We start from the raw sequence: 14,201 nt of genomic DNA on the forward strand, positions 1-14,201 counted from the left end.
ATATTAATAATTCTATGATCCGACATACTGGAGAACCGCCCTAAAGAAATGTGCAGTTCGGCAACTTTGTTTCATGTTAATCGGAGTATTGAAGTAAAAATTTTGCTTTTCGTTAAATGATATAACCATTTAGTACAGATGTGCATTGAAAACAAGTTCGCTGAATTCATTACGCCTCAATCAGCCTTTGGTGGACTGATTACTAAATGGAATTATTGCTTCACGGGTTGGTGGCGTGGTCCAAGTGACTGCGTTTACCTGAATGAGTTATGTACGTACGGCTTCCTCGGATCGCCGTATAATTATTCATCCTACCGCTAATGTGGGCATCATCCACAAAACGATGAATAGGAGACTGATTGCATTTCGGAATCCAGTGATTGACCCGTTCAGCATAAACTCGAACGCTGTCAGTTACATTATTAGTTAGCATACTGGCAGTGCACGGATCCGCTACAGGATGTATCATTGCATTTAGCGGGAGAAAATACGCATTCTCACAAGCATGGTTATGTGAACGTTCGGCTGATGAATGAACAGGATTATCCAGTGGTACGATATACAACACATTTGTGGTATTCTATTTGCATACCAATTTATGGCCCGTGCCAATGGTATAATCCAGCCGTTCCATAACAAACAGTCCGGCTTGCTCTGGCGGTTTGACGCATGTACCGCGTGCTGTTTTTTTAGTTTGCCACAAAATTCCGCTCAGTGATGAAAATGTGGTATGGCCGGGGTCTTCGGGGCATGCGGCCGTTATTATGTTTGTCTTTCAATGGAAATCAAACATGCTCCAGTACAAACAACCATTAATATGAGTAACTGTGACTGTAAAACACACGATAGTAATTGTATAATCAAACTAAACCGATTTATGATGTTGGAGTATGAATAAACTGTGTGTTGCATGCATTAGAGAAATCATTTAATCTATGAAAAAGCAACCAGAGGTTCTGTGACTGTTTAAAAGTCAAAGTCTTGGCATTACATTCCTTTTGTGGAATTTAGCCTTTCTGTTTCAACAGACTTCGCAGCCTAATACTATGGATCCTACTGACACTAAGAATCCTTCCAGGTCGGGGCTCGAACATACGACAACTGGCTTGTAAGACCAGCGTCCTATGCATTGAACCGCCAACCCGGGACTGTTTGGGCTTGTCAAATTTTATTGCACATAAGCTTCGTTTTTCATGCAATGCCAGAACAATCGATTTAGAGAAGGTTAATCGATATTCAAGGTTAAACGATTTGCATTTCATGAAAAACATAATAAAATATAAATTACAAACTTGGTGCTAGCGGTCGGCTCACGTTCAATTTTCAAGTTGCCCTGGTAGCTCTATTTGAATTACTTTTCTTCGTAAAATCTTAAGACAAAATTTTGCAGGTACACGATATTTGGTTACTTTACCACAATAACTCAATGACATATATCATATCCATTGGGAGAAGATTCTTTTCTGGCAAGTTTTGAGATCTTCCTATTGGTGATATTTTCCCAAAAAATTTTAGGTAGTTTTTTTTTATTTCATAACACAAATCCCGAAATAAAAATTAAAAAGGCGGGTGGGTAATGTCACAGACACAACTGGAGGACGTGAATACGAATAAATCTGGCAGGCTTTTTTCACAATTCCAGTTGGTTTTGCGACTGTACTAATGTATGTCTTATTGACAACCAATATATTCTACCACACAAATAACGCCGAACAAAGGAAAGTTAAAAAATACTACAAACAATGTTATTTTTGAAGAATTACTTACTCGGTGCAGGAAAACTTCGCATAGTTCTATGGGAATATTTGAGTGATTCTGAAAAGAACCAATTTATAAAATCTATCCGTTGTTTATGACTATTGTGTATTTTTTTATTATTTTTTTTTTATTCAGGCCAATTCGCGTACAAGCTTTACGTGGCCGATTGATCCCTGTTTTTATCAGATAGAATTATTGTTTTACCATTGGATCTCGTTGCCACCCTTTGTCTAGGAGGAGAGGAGCTTCCATTTCTATCTTGCGATGATTGAGGGGCACTTTGTTCGTGGCTCGTCTCGTCATCCATTGCCGCATCGGTGGTATCGTTGCTGGTTTCCTTTTTTTCGTCGTTTTCCTTGTAATTCGCAGTCTTGAATTCGTTGTTAGTTGCTGTAGACGCGCCTTGTTGTGCATTATTTGCAGTTGCTGGTTGGTTTGATGGTGCAACAGGACTACTGCGCTCACTAGTTTCCATTGTTGGGCGGTTGTCCTTGTTTTTGTTTGAAGATGTCCTTTTCGCAGTTTCAGTGCAAGGTTTGCCGTAGTGTGCAGATTGCTCACAAAACTGACATGTAAGCAGTTGATTTTCATACGTAATCAGCGTTTTACATTGGATGTATCCTGTCTTGATCACAAATGATGTAAAATAAAATTGCTTTACGTAGTTGCATACGTACCACTCGCACGCCATTCCGGATACCTGGAAAAAAAATTTCGCCATACTTCCCTTTCGATGGAACGAACTTCACCGTACTGCAACATACTTTCCCGAACAAACTGTTCGCTGGTCTGCGAGGGAAGGTAATGCACGCGTACTTCTATGGCATTGTCCACCAAGTACACAGGGATTTTATATTTAACATTATCATGATCAACACTGTGCACAGCGTTAATAACCGAAGCAAATGCAATTGCATCTCTTACACGTTTGAACATAACGTACACACAGTTAGACGCCTTGTTGAATTGAATCTCACTTACATCATTAACGTTTAGATGCATTCGTTTCTTAAGCAAGATTTCAATTTCGATTGCTGCTGGTCTAACTTTGCAGCGCTTGAAATCAATACAAATTGAATTTGGCCTTGTAGGCCAAATTTCAGGCTTTGTTAAATCGTATTTGCCCATTTCGTACACTCTATTGTTCACTACACTGTATTGTCTTTGTTTCTATCGTCTCGACAGTAAGCAATTGTCGACTGTGTCGGATGAGATGCGAGCACGAACTGTCATTTGCAGTTAGAACCTAATCTAATGTTCATCGATAAATAATATAAATACATCTTCAAATCACCTAGTTAGAAATGTTTAAAATTACGGTAATTCAGAGCCTACTCTTATGTCGTTTTCGCTTGAGAAAACTGAAACTGACCCAGAGTAGTTTCTTCAAACAAATGCTTTTAACAAAACTGTACTGGTTTAGCAACATTTAACAACGAGGATCTGAGCAAACCTGATATAAATACACTAAAGTCTTTTTTTATGCGAATTTACGTACCGCATAAAAAAAACCGCATAAAAAAAAACCGCATAACTCTGAAAATTCGCATAAAAAAAATCCGCATAACTCTGAAAATTCGCATAAAAAAAAACCGCATAACTCTGAAACTTCGCATAAAAAAAGACCGCAGAAGGGCAAACCGCATAACTCTGAAAATTCGCATAAAAAAAAACCGCGTAACTCTGAAACTTCGCATAAAAAAAAACCGCATAACTCTGAAAATTCGCATAAAAAAAGTCGCGTAAAAAAAACCGCATAAAAAAAGACCGTAAAAAAAGACCTCAGTGTATTAGGTTCGAAACTGACTCGATTTTCAGTTCAACAATGTTGAAACTAGGTTCTAAACTAGCTTCAAAAAAATGATTTGACAGCAGTTAGGGTGGAAACTGGGTTGGGTTTGACATCAAGCGAAAACGACAGTACAGTACAGCGTTTTCTGCTATCCGTGTACCGGTTAACCAAAATTAATAGCGAATTGCAATGCAGTGAACACCCACACAAACGAACACATGTTGGCTCACACAAACGAACAATATTGAAATAATGCTTTTGAATTAAAGTCAATGTGGCTTATCCATCCAAAAATCATCGAGTTACAAGCACTTCAAATTAGGAACGAAAAAGTATACGATTGTTCTAAATTTACCTAATAAAGACTGTCCCAGAAAATATGGACGCAATCCAAAACCGCTGCCATTTCGCAATGGTTCAGAACCTGTCAATTTTTATTGCTGCGTCCTGCTCTTTACACTCTTCTCTAACCACTTGTGCAGTTGTTTATTCGTTTTCATTAGTTTGTTTCGAAATTCGTGGAGTTTCAGCAGAACAACGTCGAAAAATTGTGTACAAATGGTGCACAGAACGCGAACTGTCACTGAGAAAGAAAGCAAAAATAGAAGGAGTAAGTGAAAAAGCCGTGCGATATGCAATCAGGAAGTTCGGTGAGGATAACACCTTTGAGGATTAGCTGAAAACGGGTCGAAAAAAAGGTCCTGCTAATCCTCAGTTGGATAAACGTATATCGAAGGCGTTCGAGCAAAAGAAGCAGGTTTCCGTTCGGGATGTGGCCAAAAAGTGGGCACTTCAAAGTCAAATGTTCTTCGTGCTAAAGAACGTATGAATCCTCGAACCTACAAGAAGCAGAAACAACCAAAACGTAGTCTGAAACAAGTAGCATCGATCAGGCCGAGGGTTCGAAAGCTGTACAATACGATTCTTGCATAACTGCATAATCATGAACCACGAAACCTACAAACTCGATTACAAATCCTTGCCGGGACCACAATATTATACGGTGCGAGAAGGGCAAGTGTTAAACCAGTTCGAGACATCGATTGATGTCGAAAAATTTGATAAGAAAGCTTTGGTCTGGCAAGCAATTTGTAGCTGCAGTAAGATTTCGAAACCCTTCATCACCACTGCTTCAATGAACAGCGAAATATACATCAAGGAATGTTTACAAAAACGACTTCTACCCATTATTCGTAGCCACAAGGATCCTGTTGTCTTCTGGCTTATCCAATAGTACAAAAAGATATCATCAGTAAAAGTAAACTCGGAGTAAAATAAAATCGATTTCAAAGTGATTAATACTACCTTTTTTTAGTGTAAACTACGATAAAACTTGGAAAATCTTTAGAAATGTGCGAAATTGGGTAAGGCAAGGTTTTTTCGGACCAACATTTTCTTAAACAGAAACCAATATAATGTTGATTGCTCGAGTACAAGAATGTTTAGCGATCGAATACCATTTGTTTTGGATACTTTATTTGTTATTTCCAGGCATTTGACAAATGGTATAATATGCCAATCAAAATAAACATTAGTTTTCGCACAATAAATTAAGATCAACATTACCACCTCAGAGTAAAAATGTTTTCTTCCACTTATACTATGGTTTTTCAAGAGATCGCTAAAATTTAAAAAGATGAAGTAGTTAAAATTTTGCTGGAAGTATCATCTCTGAGCAAGCAGCCCCTCAACATTTAATTTTAGCGTCAATTTGCCAATACTCAAGTTTAGCGAATATCCAGCGAGCGAATGGATGTAACTTTCAGTATCATGATCCACTCACTAGACAAGCAACTTACTTTGTTGGTGGCTGACAGTCAACTAGTTAACATTGGAAAATGCCATATATTTTTAGATTCCCTTTTGTACGATGACTCATACGATGCAGAAGGGAGCGATACTTTTTCTTGCATGACGTGAATCCTCCCTATACCGATCGAAGTAGAATTGTTACTAATTCGAGGAGTAAGCAACGATCAAAACCGACGGCCGAGCGAGAGAAATCAAACAGATGACATCATGATGGCATGCTGTGATTGACTTGTGAAAACACAGGTCGATTCAAACCAATTTTTCAATAGTATGCTATTGAAATACTGAAACGAAGTTGCCATACATGTTTAAGTTAGATGACAAATGACTGAATTAGGTACTTTTTATTCCAACAACAAAGCGACTGTTAAGTGAAAAAGCCTGCATGTTAAGAAAGTTTATTTGAAATTCTGAAACAATGCTTCTAATTGCGGATACGATTTGTCGCGAAATACGTCCTATTTTTTCTGCAGAAAGACTAGAAAGTATTGTGTTGCTGAGATGTTTACGAAATTCGTATTAAAATACAGCTACAGGCTGGCTATCACCTGCCAAAAACAGGTTTCAACAGTCGTAATCTTATATTTCACTGCATTCCCACAAAATTGTCTTTGAAATCAAAGGGTCACATAAAAAGTGTGGACTTTGCGTCTGCTTAGCGGTTCAAATTGAACTGTTAGGGGGAGATGGCGGTTCAATTTGATCTGCTCTAAGCACTAACGAGCCGAAGGTGAAACGCGATAAAATCGAAATTAAAATCAAGATTTTACCTTTCACTTCTAATAACCCCTTTTGACGATGGTTGAACAAGACAGAAGTAAAAATTAAATACTAGTTCCGAAGAAATCAAAACAGGCCGCAACCAAAGCTGGCTAGCCGGAAATGTTCATTGATTATCATTAACCAAATAATACACAGTAATTAATTGGCGGTTGCTGTTTGTATTACTTGGTGTATTCCGCATGACCGCGTTATTGATTGTATTTTATGCGTTTGCTCTCCAACCAAGGATGTGGGTCGAAACTGAAGCGATTCCATTCTAGGGTTAATCGGTGTGGAACGATTATTGATTGATTGTGTTTGTTACAGATAAATACTAGATTTATCTGCACTCTAAACCAATATTCTAGCGGCAAAGATATGACCATAAATTATATCAAATCTAGATGGTATATCGATGGTCACCGAACTCGATTTACGCTTGGATAAAATTAACTTTGCAACGAGGAACGATTAAATCAAGCTGGTACGCAATATCGGGTACACATCTATCTATTATCTTTAAGAATATAAACGTCATTTATGCAAAGTGCTACTTCTGTCATTTAATATGAAGCAAAATACAATTGAAGTCTTATGTTTGATCATGGCACGACAATGGGTGGAAAATATTCATGATTAACGTTTCTCGAAAAGTTCGAAAAGTTCTTTGTAATATTCATGCCGTTGAAAGCAAAAGTTGTTCCGAAAGACAAATTAAATAAACCGAGGAAATTGAGGTTTTCCGGCATAAGCAACGATGCTAGAATAACTTTCTTCCTCGTTAGGCTTGACACATTTTTTTTTTTCTAATGACTAATGAATGTATTGAAGTCCAGTCAAAAATTTGAGAATTAGTTGCCTTACAAGTCCAAAAATGATGAACGGCGATGCTTCCATATGGTCACCCAGGCCCGTGCGCAGGAATCATCCATGGGGGGGGTTTCAAGGGGAGAGGGGGGTGTCCAAAAATGTAAAACGAATTCTGACAGGATCGTGCGCGGGGGGGAGGGGTTTCAAATTATGTCAGTTTATCTATATATATAAAAATGCAGAGATCATTCTTTGTAATCGCATCACGTAAGAACGGATGGACGGATTGAGATGCTTTTTTTTTGTTTGATCAGTTTTTACCCCCACCGGGTTCGTACATCAAAAAAATTAGGAAAACTTACCGGAAAAGTGGGAAAAACCAATAAAGTTATTTTGTATGGACAATGGAATTTTCCACTGAAAAAGTCGCCAATGATTGCTAGATCATCGATAGGTGTTTAGCGCACAAAGAGTTCCAACGAGTGTTTGGCCGTCGAAGAAAAGAATACTAGATCGTTGAAAAAATCGTTTGGCGCGCTACGAGTTGTTTTGTGTGAAGATTTCACATGCATACTTGATGTGATGTGATTCGTCATTACGTCGATGAATTGTGTTCAATGGAGTGAGATGAATAGTATTGGTCATTGCGGAAGCAAGAATCACAAATCAGAAATTTTTTAATGAATCAATGAAAAGATTGTGCTGTAGAAGCGCTAAGGTCAAACTAAGAGATTTTCCTTGCATTCTTCTTTCTAATGATTTAGATTAGACTAAGCGCACACAATAAGTGGTTATTAGATATCAATGTTCAATGATTACCATTATAAATTGAGACTGTTATTTCATGTTGCATATTCTGTGAAGAATGTTCAAACTGGTAAGATCAATATCAAATTACAATTTAAGCGTCGTCTCCAAGCAATCAAAAGTTCCACAGTACCTGAAAATATCTACTTTATTAGAGCTCTAAAGTTTGCGTGGTACTTTTTGATAACTTGAACGTACAGAACAGATTCTGAGAAAAATTTCTCACTGCTTCAAAACTATACACACCGAATTATTTTTACGGATGTCGGTACAGTTTTACTGATTTTCAAACAGTTGAATATTCGGTAATCCGTTCAGTAAAAGTTTTATTTGCTGAATGATTGGTACAGTTCCACTGAACTTCGATCTGTCATAATTCTAATGACTTCTTCATCATTCAATACCGACGTTCGGCGAAATTTACAAATCAATTCTAAAAATATGTAATCGTCTTGACCCGTAAAGTATTACTGTTTTTTGGTAAATTGTATTAGAGATCTGGGAAAGGAAGGAGCAATTTAGTTTTCAAATATATTTCCATCCGATTAATTAATTTATTTGCGTGTGATGAATAAATTGAATTACATTTGCTCTCCATAAATAATTTATTCAAATAAAATGATCAGATATCTCTCTGATGCAGTTCAGTAGAATATGGGATCACCCTTCATATTTTTAGAGTGCTGAAATAAAAAGTTGTAAAAGGCTAAATGAAAAATTCGAATAATAATTTTTCGAATATTGGTACAACTTTCACTGAGTTCGTCAAGAGAAATGATATTTCAGAGTTCACAGACCGTGTCAGTAAATAATAAATAACCGTAACTTTTACATAGGAGTTGGATAAATTTTACGTATCTTTCAGTAAAAATAATATTTTACAGATCGTTGCCGCAAAAATTATTACCGAACATAAAAATAGATTTTTTTTGTGTATAAGAAACTGCTTCAAAGTTTGTTCTGTCCATTTGAGTAATTCCATAAAACGGACTGTTCAGAATAGAAATCTGTGCATTTGTTCAATTTTCGCTTAACAGAAGTATTTCATATTTTCACATTAATCTTTGGTGATGTTTCTTCTTTTGGAGCTAAAGCGAGTGTGAGTCGAATTCCGTTGATTGTAGGTTAAGTAATCAGAAAAATAATGGAGAGAAACGTTGAGTCTTTTGACAATTCTTCTGACGAGACGAAGTTCGACGGGTCAGCTAGTAAATTGATAAAAAATTGATAAAAAAATATGAATTGTCAAGTTATTTGCACTTTAATATAATAAGTACTCCATTGTTCATGAAACTTAATTTTAAAAAAATTCTTCATGGGGGGGGTTAAAACCCCCAAAACCCCCCCCTGCGCACGGGCCTGTGGTCACCAATGACGAAAAGAAAATTTATTGTGATAGAACCAATCACGAAAGAATTCCAATTCAATGTAAAATCAATTTTTTTCATTTGATAAGTTTATGCATCTGGTGAGAACAGAAGAGTTGTTACTCCACAATCGTAACTAGAAAAACTACTGTATTAAACTCCACTGATTCTCTGAAGCGGAAATTAATAGAAAAATACAATGACACAAGGAATATTTCATCACGGCAACGCTCGGCCTCATTCTGCAGCTCCGACCTAAAATCAGTCGGTAATGGTGGGCGGCAATTTCATTCTTATCGGCCGAAATATGTGCGTTACAAAAATTAACTTGTTCCGGATGGTGATAGAAAAACTTGGGAAATTATTTCGTAAAATTCGATACCCTGAAAGCACCTTGGTTGGTCAGAGTCTTAGCCATGGCCGTTAAAAACATGGAGGTTGGAAGGGTACGCAGTCATTGGTAACTGGTCGACCATGCACAGTGTACATGTGCAGCATTTTTCAAATACGTTACTTTTGAGATGTGTTTTTTTACGTCTACAAAATAATTGAATAGCTAGCTAACCGAGATGATTGAACCTATAGTTTGGCTTGCGCGAAAGCTATTGTTGGGTCATTGACTAAGGATGAAAATCAAATGCTTGACACTAGCAGTCCTGGAGATATTATGGAATAAACGGACGCCCCTTCAACATTTTTCAGTTTCTCTTCAAAGAAAAATCGCTTGCGTCATCCATCCGATTCCAACAATTCAAAGTTCGAATGCTACTATGTATTCATTACTCATGTTTGAATATCAAATTGCGGGCATTTCTGGTTCCGGAGATATAATGACGATGTAAGTTACACAATCGACAAATCCTGCTTTGTCAATTCATTATATTTTCGTTACTTTTGTTGGATATGTTAAACGATTCATTTCACATGTTTCTGCAACAAATGGGAAAAGCATTAATTTTACTGCTTCCGAAACCAACTCAAACCCCTAAAAGGATTAATTTCCGGTTTCCCTTGATAAATATTACTACTGTGAAACATATGGAATAAGAAGCTTGTTTATCATCATGCAAGCAAAATGCGCTTCTCCTATCGCACAATCGTTGCGAAAGAGTTAACAAATACAATACAAGAACAATGTATGCTGCTTGGGTAGCTGAGCTAGTGTGTTGGAAATGGTTTGTACGATTTAAAAGTGGCAATTTCGATTTGGAAAACGAAGAATAAGCCGAAGCGCCACCAAAGTTTGAAGATGACGAATCATAATAATTACTCGATCAAGACCCGTTACAAACGCAAGAAGAACTTGCAAAACCACTCGGAGTTACTCAGCCAGCCATTTGCATAGATTTAAAAGTAATATAAATATTCCGAAAGGTAGGCAATCGGGTGCATGAATTGAAACAAAGGAACATCAAATTTTTGAATATTTTGAACATTGAATTTGCAACCATTTTCTGTCAATGAAGTTTCAAATTTCGAAAAAACAGCATGAATTTATACTTTCTAATAAAATAAAACATAAATGATGAGAAAAAGGCATTTTTACACCACTAGGTGAGTTAACGAACGCTTTAGAAGTTTAATTGTTATTCGACCAATACTCAATGAAATTTTAGAGCTTATGGAAAAGTGGTTCCCTCAGATGAATAAAACATCGATATGTGGCGCTAGTATTCGTTCAGCAAATCTCAGAATAATTCGAACTTCATTACACTATAAATAACATATGTTACAGAAACACAATAATCGGTAAAATTATGTTTTCTTTCAGCGTTGGCGGTTCAATGCATATGGCGCTGGTATTACAAGCCAGTTATCGTAGGTTCGAGCCCCGAGATGGAAGAATTCGTAGTGTCAATAGACGAATTTCGCGCCAAATCGTATTCGCAGTTAGCAATATTATCTCAGATTTGAATGAAACTTTCTAGATATGTAGACTTCGTCGCAAAAAGCTGAATACTTTGTATTTCCAAAATTTATCTAGACTGTCTTTTGAAAAGGGTCACACTTTTTTACCTATTTTTTTTAAATAGTTATAGTGGAACAATGTTGTAACAGTGAATTTTACAAAATCAGACAAATTTTCTGGTAAAAAATATTTGTATCGAATCCTACACTGAAATTGACTTAAAAAATTTGAAATCGATTTACATTATTTTTAATTTTGATAAGATTTTACCCAAAGATAAGTCATTATGTTCCCTACCAACCGTTCGTATATCGCAAGATGGGCACTTCAAAGAGAGAAAAGTTTTTCTGGAAAAAACTATTTCTTGTTCAAACTGAATTTTTTATCCTGTGTCTCTTTATCGAAAGCTAAACTAAATTAAATGTCATTATCATTGAAGATTCCACTGAAACTCAATTTATAAGGAAATAAGCTATTGCTAGTTGCCCGATATTAGCAGAAAGTATCAGTGTTGGATAAGAAAAAGATTATGTTAAAAAAAACTATTTTCTTTTGGGAATGTCCATACCGCTCTTTGGAAAAACTTTATCAAAATCATAAATGGGGCTCACAGAAAAAAAATAATAAATTTTTCAGGTGACAGAATTCTACAATCGATACAATTCACAGCTTCTTAATTTTTTAAATGACGCAATATTCCACTCGCACAGAATTTTACATGTTCCGAGTGTAATTTGCACTCGGCTACCAAGTGCCGCTGTATGGATTTATATTTATCAATTATTCAAAGACCAGATATGAGCTCTGCGGTTCAGTCGAGTAACCGATGTGCTTGTGATCTAATGTTTCTCGGTTCAAGTCGCGCGCTGCTGCTATCGTTCTTTTGTTTTTAATTTCATTCGAATTCAAGACATGTAATTTTCAAATCACAAAATTTTACATGATCTTGAATAAAAATTCGTGTGGAATATGACGCTCCATTTATGTGCATCTGATAAGATGTAAAATCACAACAATTTTTCGAACTGTGTTGTTATGTAAATCGATTTTAAAGTTTTAAAGTCAATTTTTTCCAGTGAAGGATTCGATAAAAAATATTTTCAGTATTTTTGATCGAAAATTTGACTGATTTTGTGAAAATCACAGGTACAACATTTTTTGCCTTTCTCATATAGAAAGATAATGCAATCACTGTGAAAACCGACTTTTGAACCGAGGCCCGGAGGGCCGAGTGTCATATACCATTCGACTCAGTTCGTCGAGTACGCAAAATGGCTGTGTGTGTATGTGCGTATGTGTGTATGTAACGTTTCTTTGCACTAACTTTTCTCGGAGATGGCTGAACCGATTTTCACAAACTTAGATTCAAATGAAAGGTATTGAGGTCCCATACAAAATTTCTGAATATTATTTGGATCCGACTTCCGGTTCGGGAGTTATGGGGTAAAATGTGCAAAAAAAAGAAAATATATGTACTAACTTTTCTCATAGATGGCGCGACCGATTTTCACAAACTTAGGTTCAAATGAAAGGTCCTGTGGTCCCATTTATAATTCCTGAATTTCATGCGGATCCGACTTCCGAATCCGGAAATATAGGGTAAAGTGGTTTAAAAATTGTATACCATCACTGAAAATGGTGAAAAACCTTAAAACAATTTCTAAATCGACCTCAAATGTTTTCCAATTGATAGTTTTTATCAGTAAACGGTCAAACAAACCGATTTCGGTTATTCTTTTAAGAATCGAAGAAAATTATTTTGAAGAATACCACAGTATTATATATGATAGTATGATTGATATGAGAAATGCATCATTGCACCACTAGATGGATTAAAACAGGTTTTTTAGAATTTGGCGTTATTTCACTATAACAATTTAAAAAACTGTTTTAATCCATGTAATGATGCCTTTTTCATTATCATTTTATCCTACAAATAACAGCAGAAATCAGTTCGCTTTCTCATCTCATCCAAGTCAGTCGATAAAATAAGACAAATAATGTTGTTTACATCCAGTTTTATCAAGAGTTGGATGCAATTCAACTCGCAAAGGACAATAACAATGTGCACTATGTGGAGCACGAAAATATTCCCTCCTCGCAGGAGGGAAACGGAAGCTCCTGTCCCCTAAAAAAAAGGGTGACAACGAGATCCAATACGAAAAAAAACTTTTATTTAAAAAATCGGCTCAATCGGCCACGTAAAGCTTGTACGCATCTAGGCCTGAATAAAGCTATCTCTTAAATAATACAGTAGAAATTACCCGCAATTTCCAGAAATACTACAAGTTTAGAAAATAGTTTTGAAGATTTTTGTTGCATAATACTACTACATTTGAACTTAAGTTTGTGAAAATCTTTTTAATCATATGTGAGAAAGTAAAGTGAGCTCCATGTGATCACATTTGTTTATTTTTATCGGTTCTTCAAGAACCGAAAGCTGAACAATCGGTTCTTTAGATTCTCTATGGCGATTTGAATTTTGGAAAAAAAAATGAACCAGTTGTCGGTCTTGGATAAAATTCAGTAATCCGTTTACGGGACTTTCAATAATTTATTTATTAATTTACAGACTCTCATGGTCTGAAAAAAGCACTAGAATAGCTTATGAACAAAGTATTCTTAAAATTGACATTTTTATACTAAGCACCCTACCTTCGGACCGAATGATATTCTTATGGCATCTTAGGACCTTCCATCTCCGAGAATAGTGAGTGACATTATCTTCACATTTTTAATGCATGTAACCCTGTAATTCCGGAACCGGAAGTCGGATCCAAATGAAATCTCGGAATTTCATACGAGATCATAAGACCTTTCATTTGAATCTAAGTTTGCGAAAATCGGTTCAACCATGTCCGAGAAAAGTGAGTGACATTAATTTCACATCCTGCAATTCCGGAACCGGAATTTGGATTAAAATGAAATTCAGGAGCTTTGTTTCTGTTTTTGGACGGTCATGGAAAGGTTAAAATGTACTAATTCTATGGGAGTTGTTCTATGAAATTCTACGCAGAACTACTTGAAAAGATCGATTGTACATACATTTTCAATAATTGTTGAATTCCACGCTTCGGAAGCTTTGAAATTTTCCTCCGTTGTTAAATTACTCGAAGCGATGTCGATGCGGAACCAAACTCGAGTGGCATTCATCCAATATTCAGTATGGCTCTGCACGAGGCAA

Source organism: Malaya genurostris, chromosome 2 (assembly GCF_030247185.1).
Source record: "Malaya genurostris strain Urasoe2022 chromosome 2, Malgen_1.1, whole genome shotgun sequence".
NCBI lineage: Eukaryota > Metazoa > Arthropoda > Insecta > Diptera > Culicidae > Malaya > Malaya genurostris.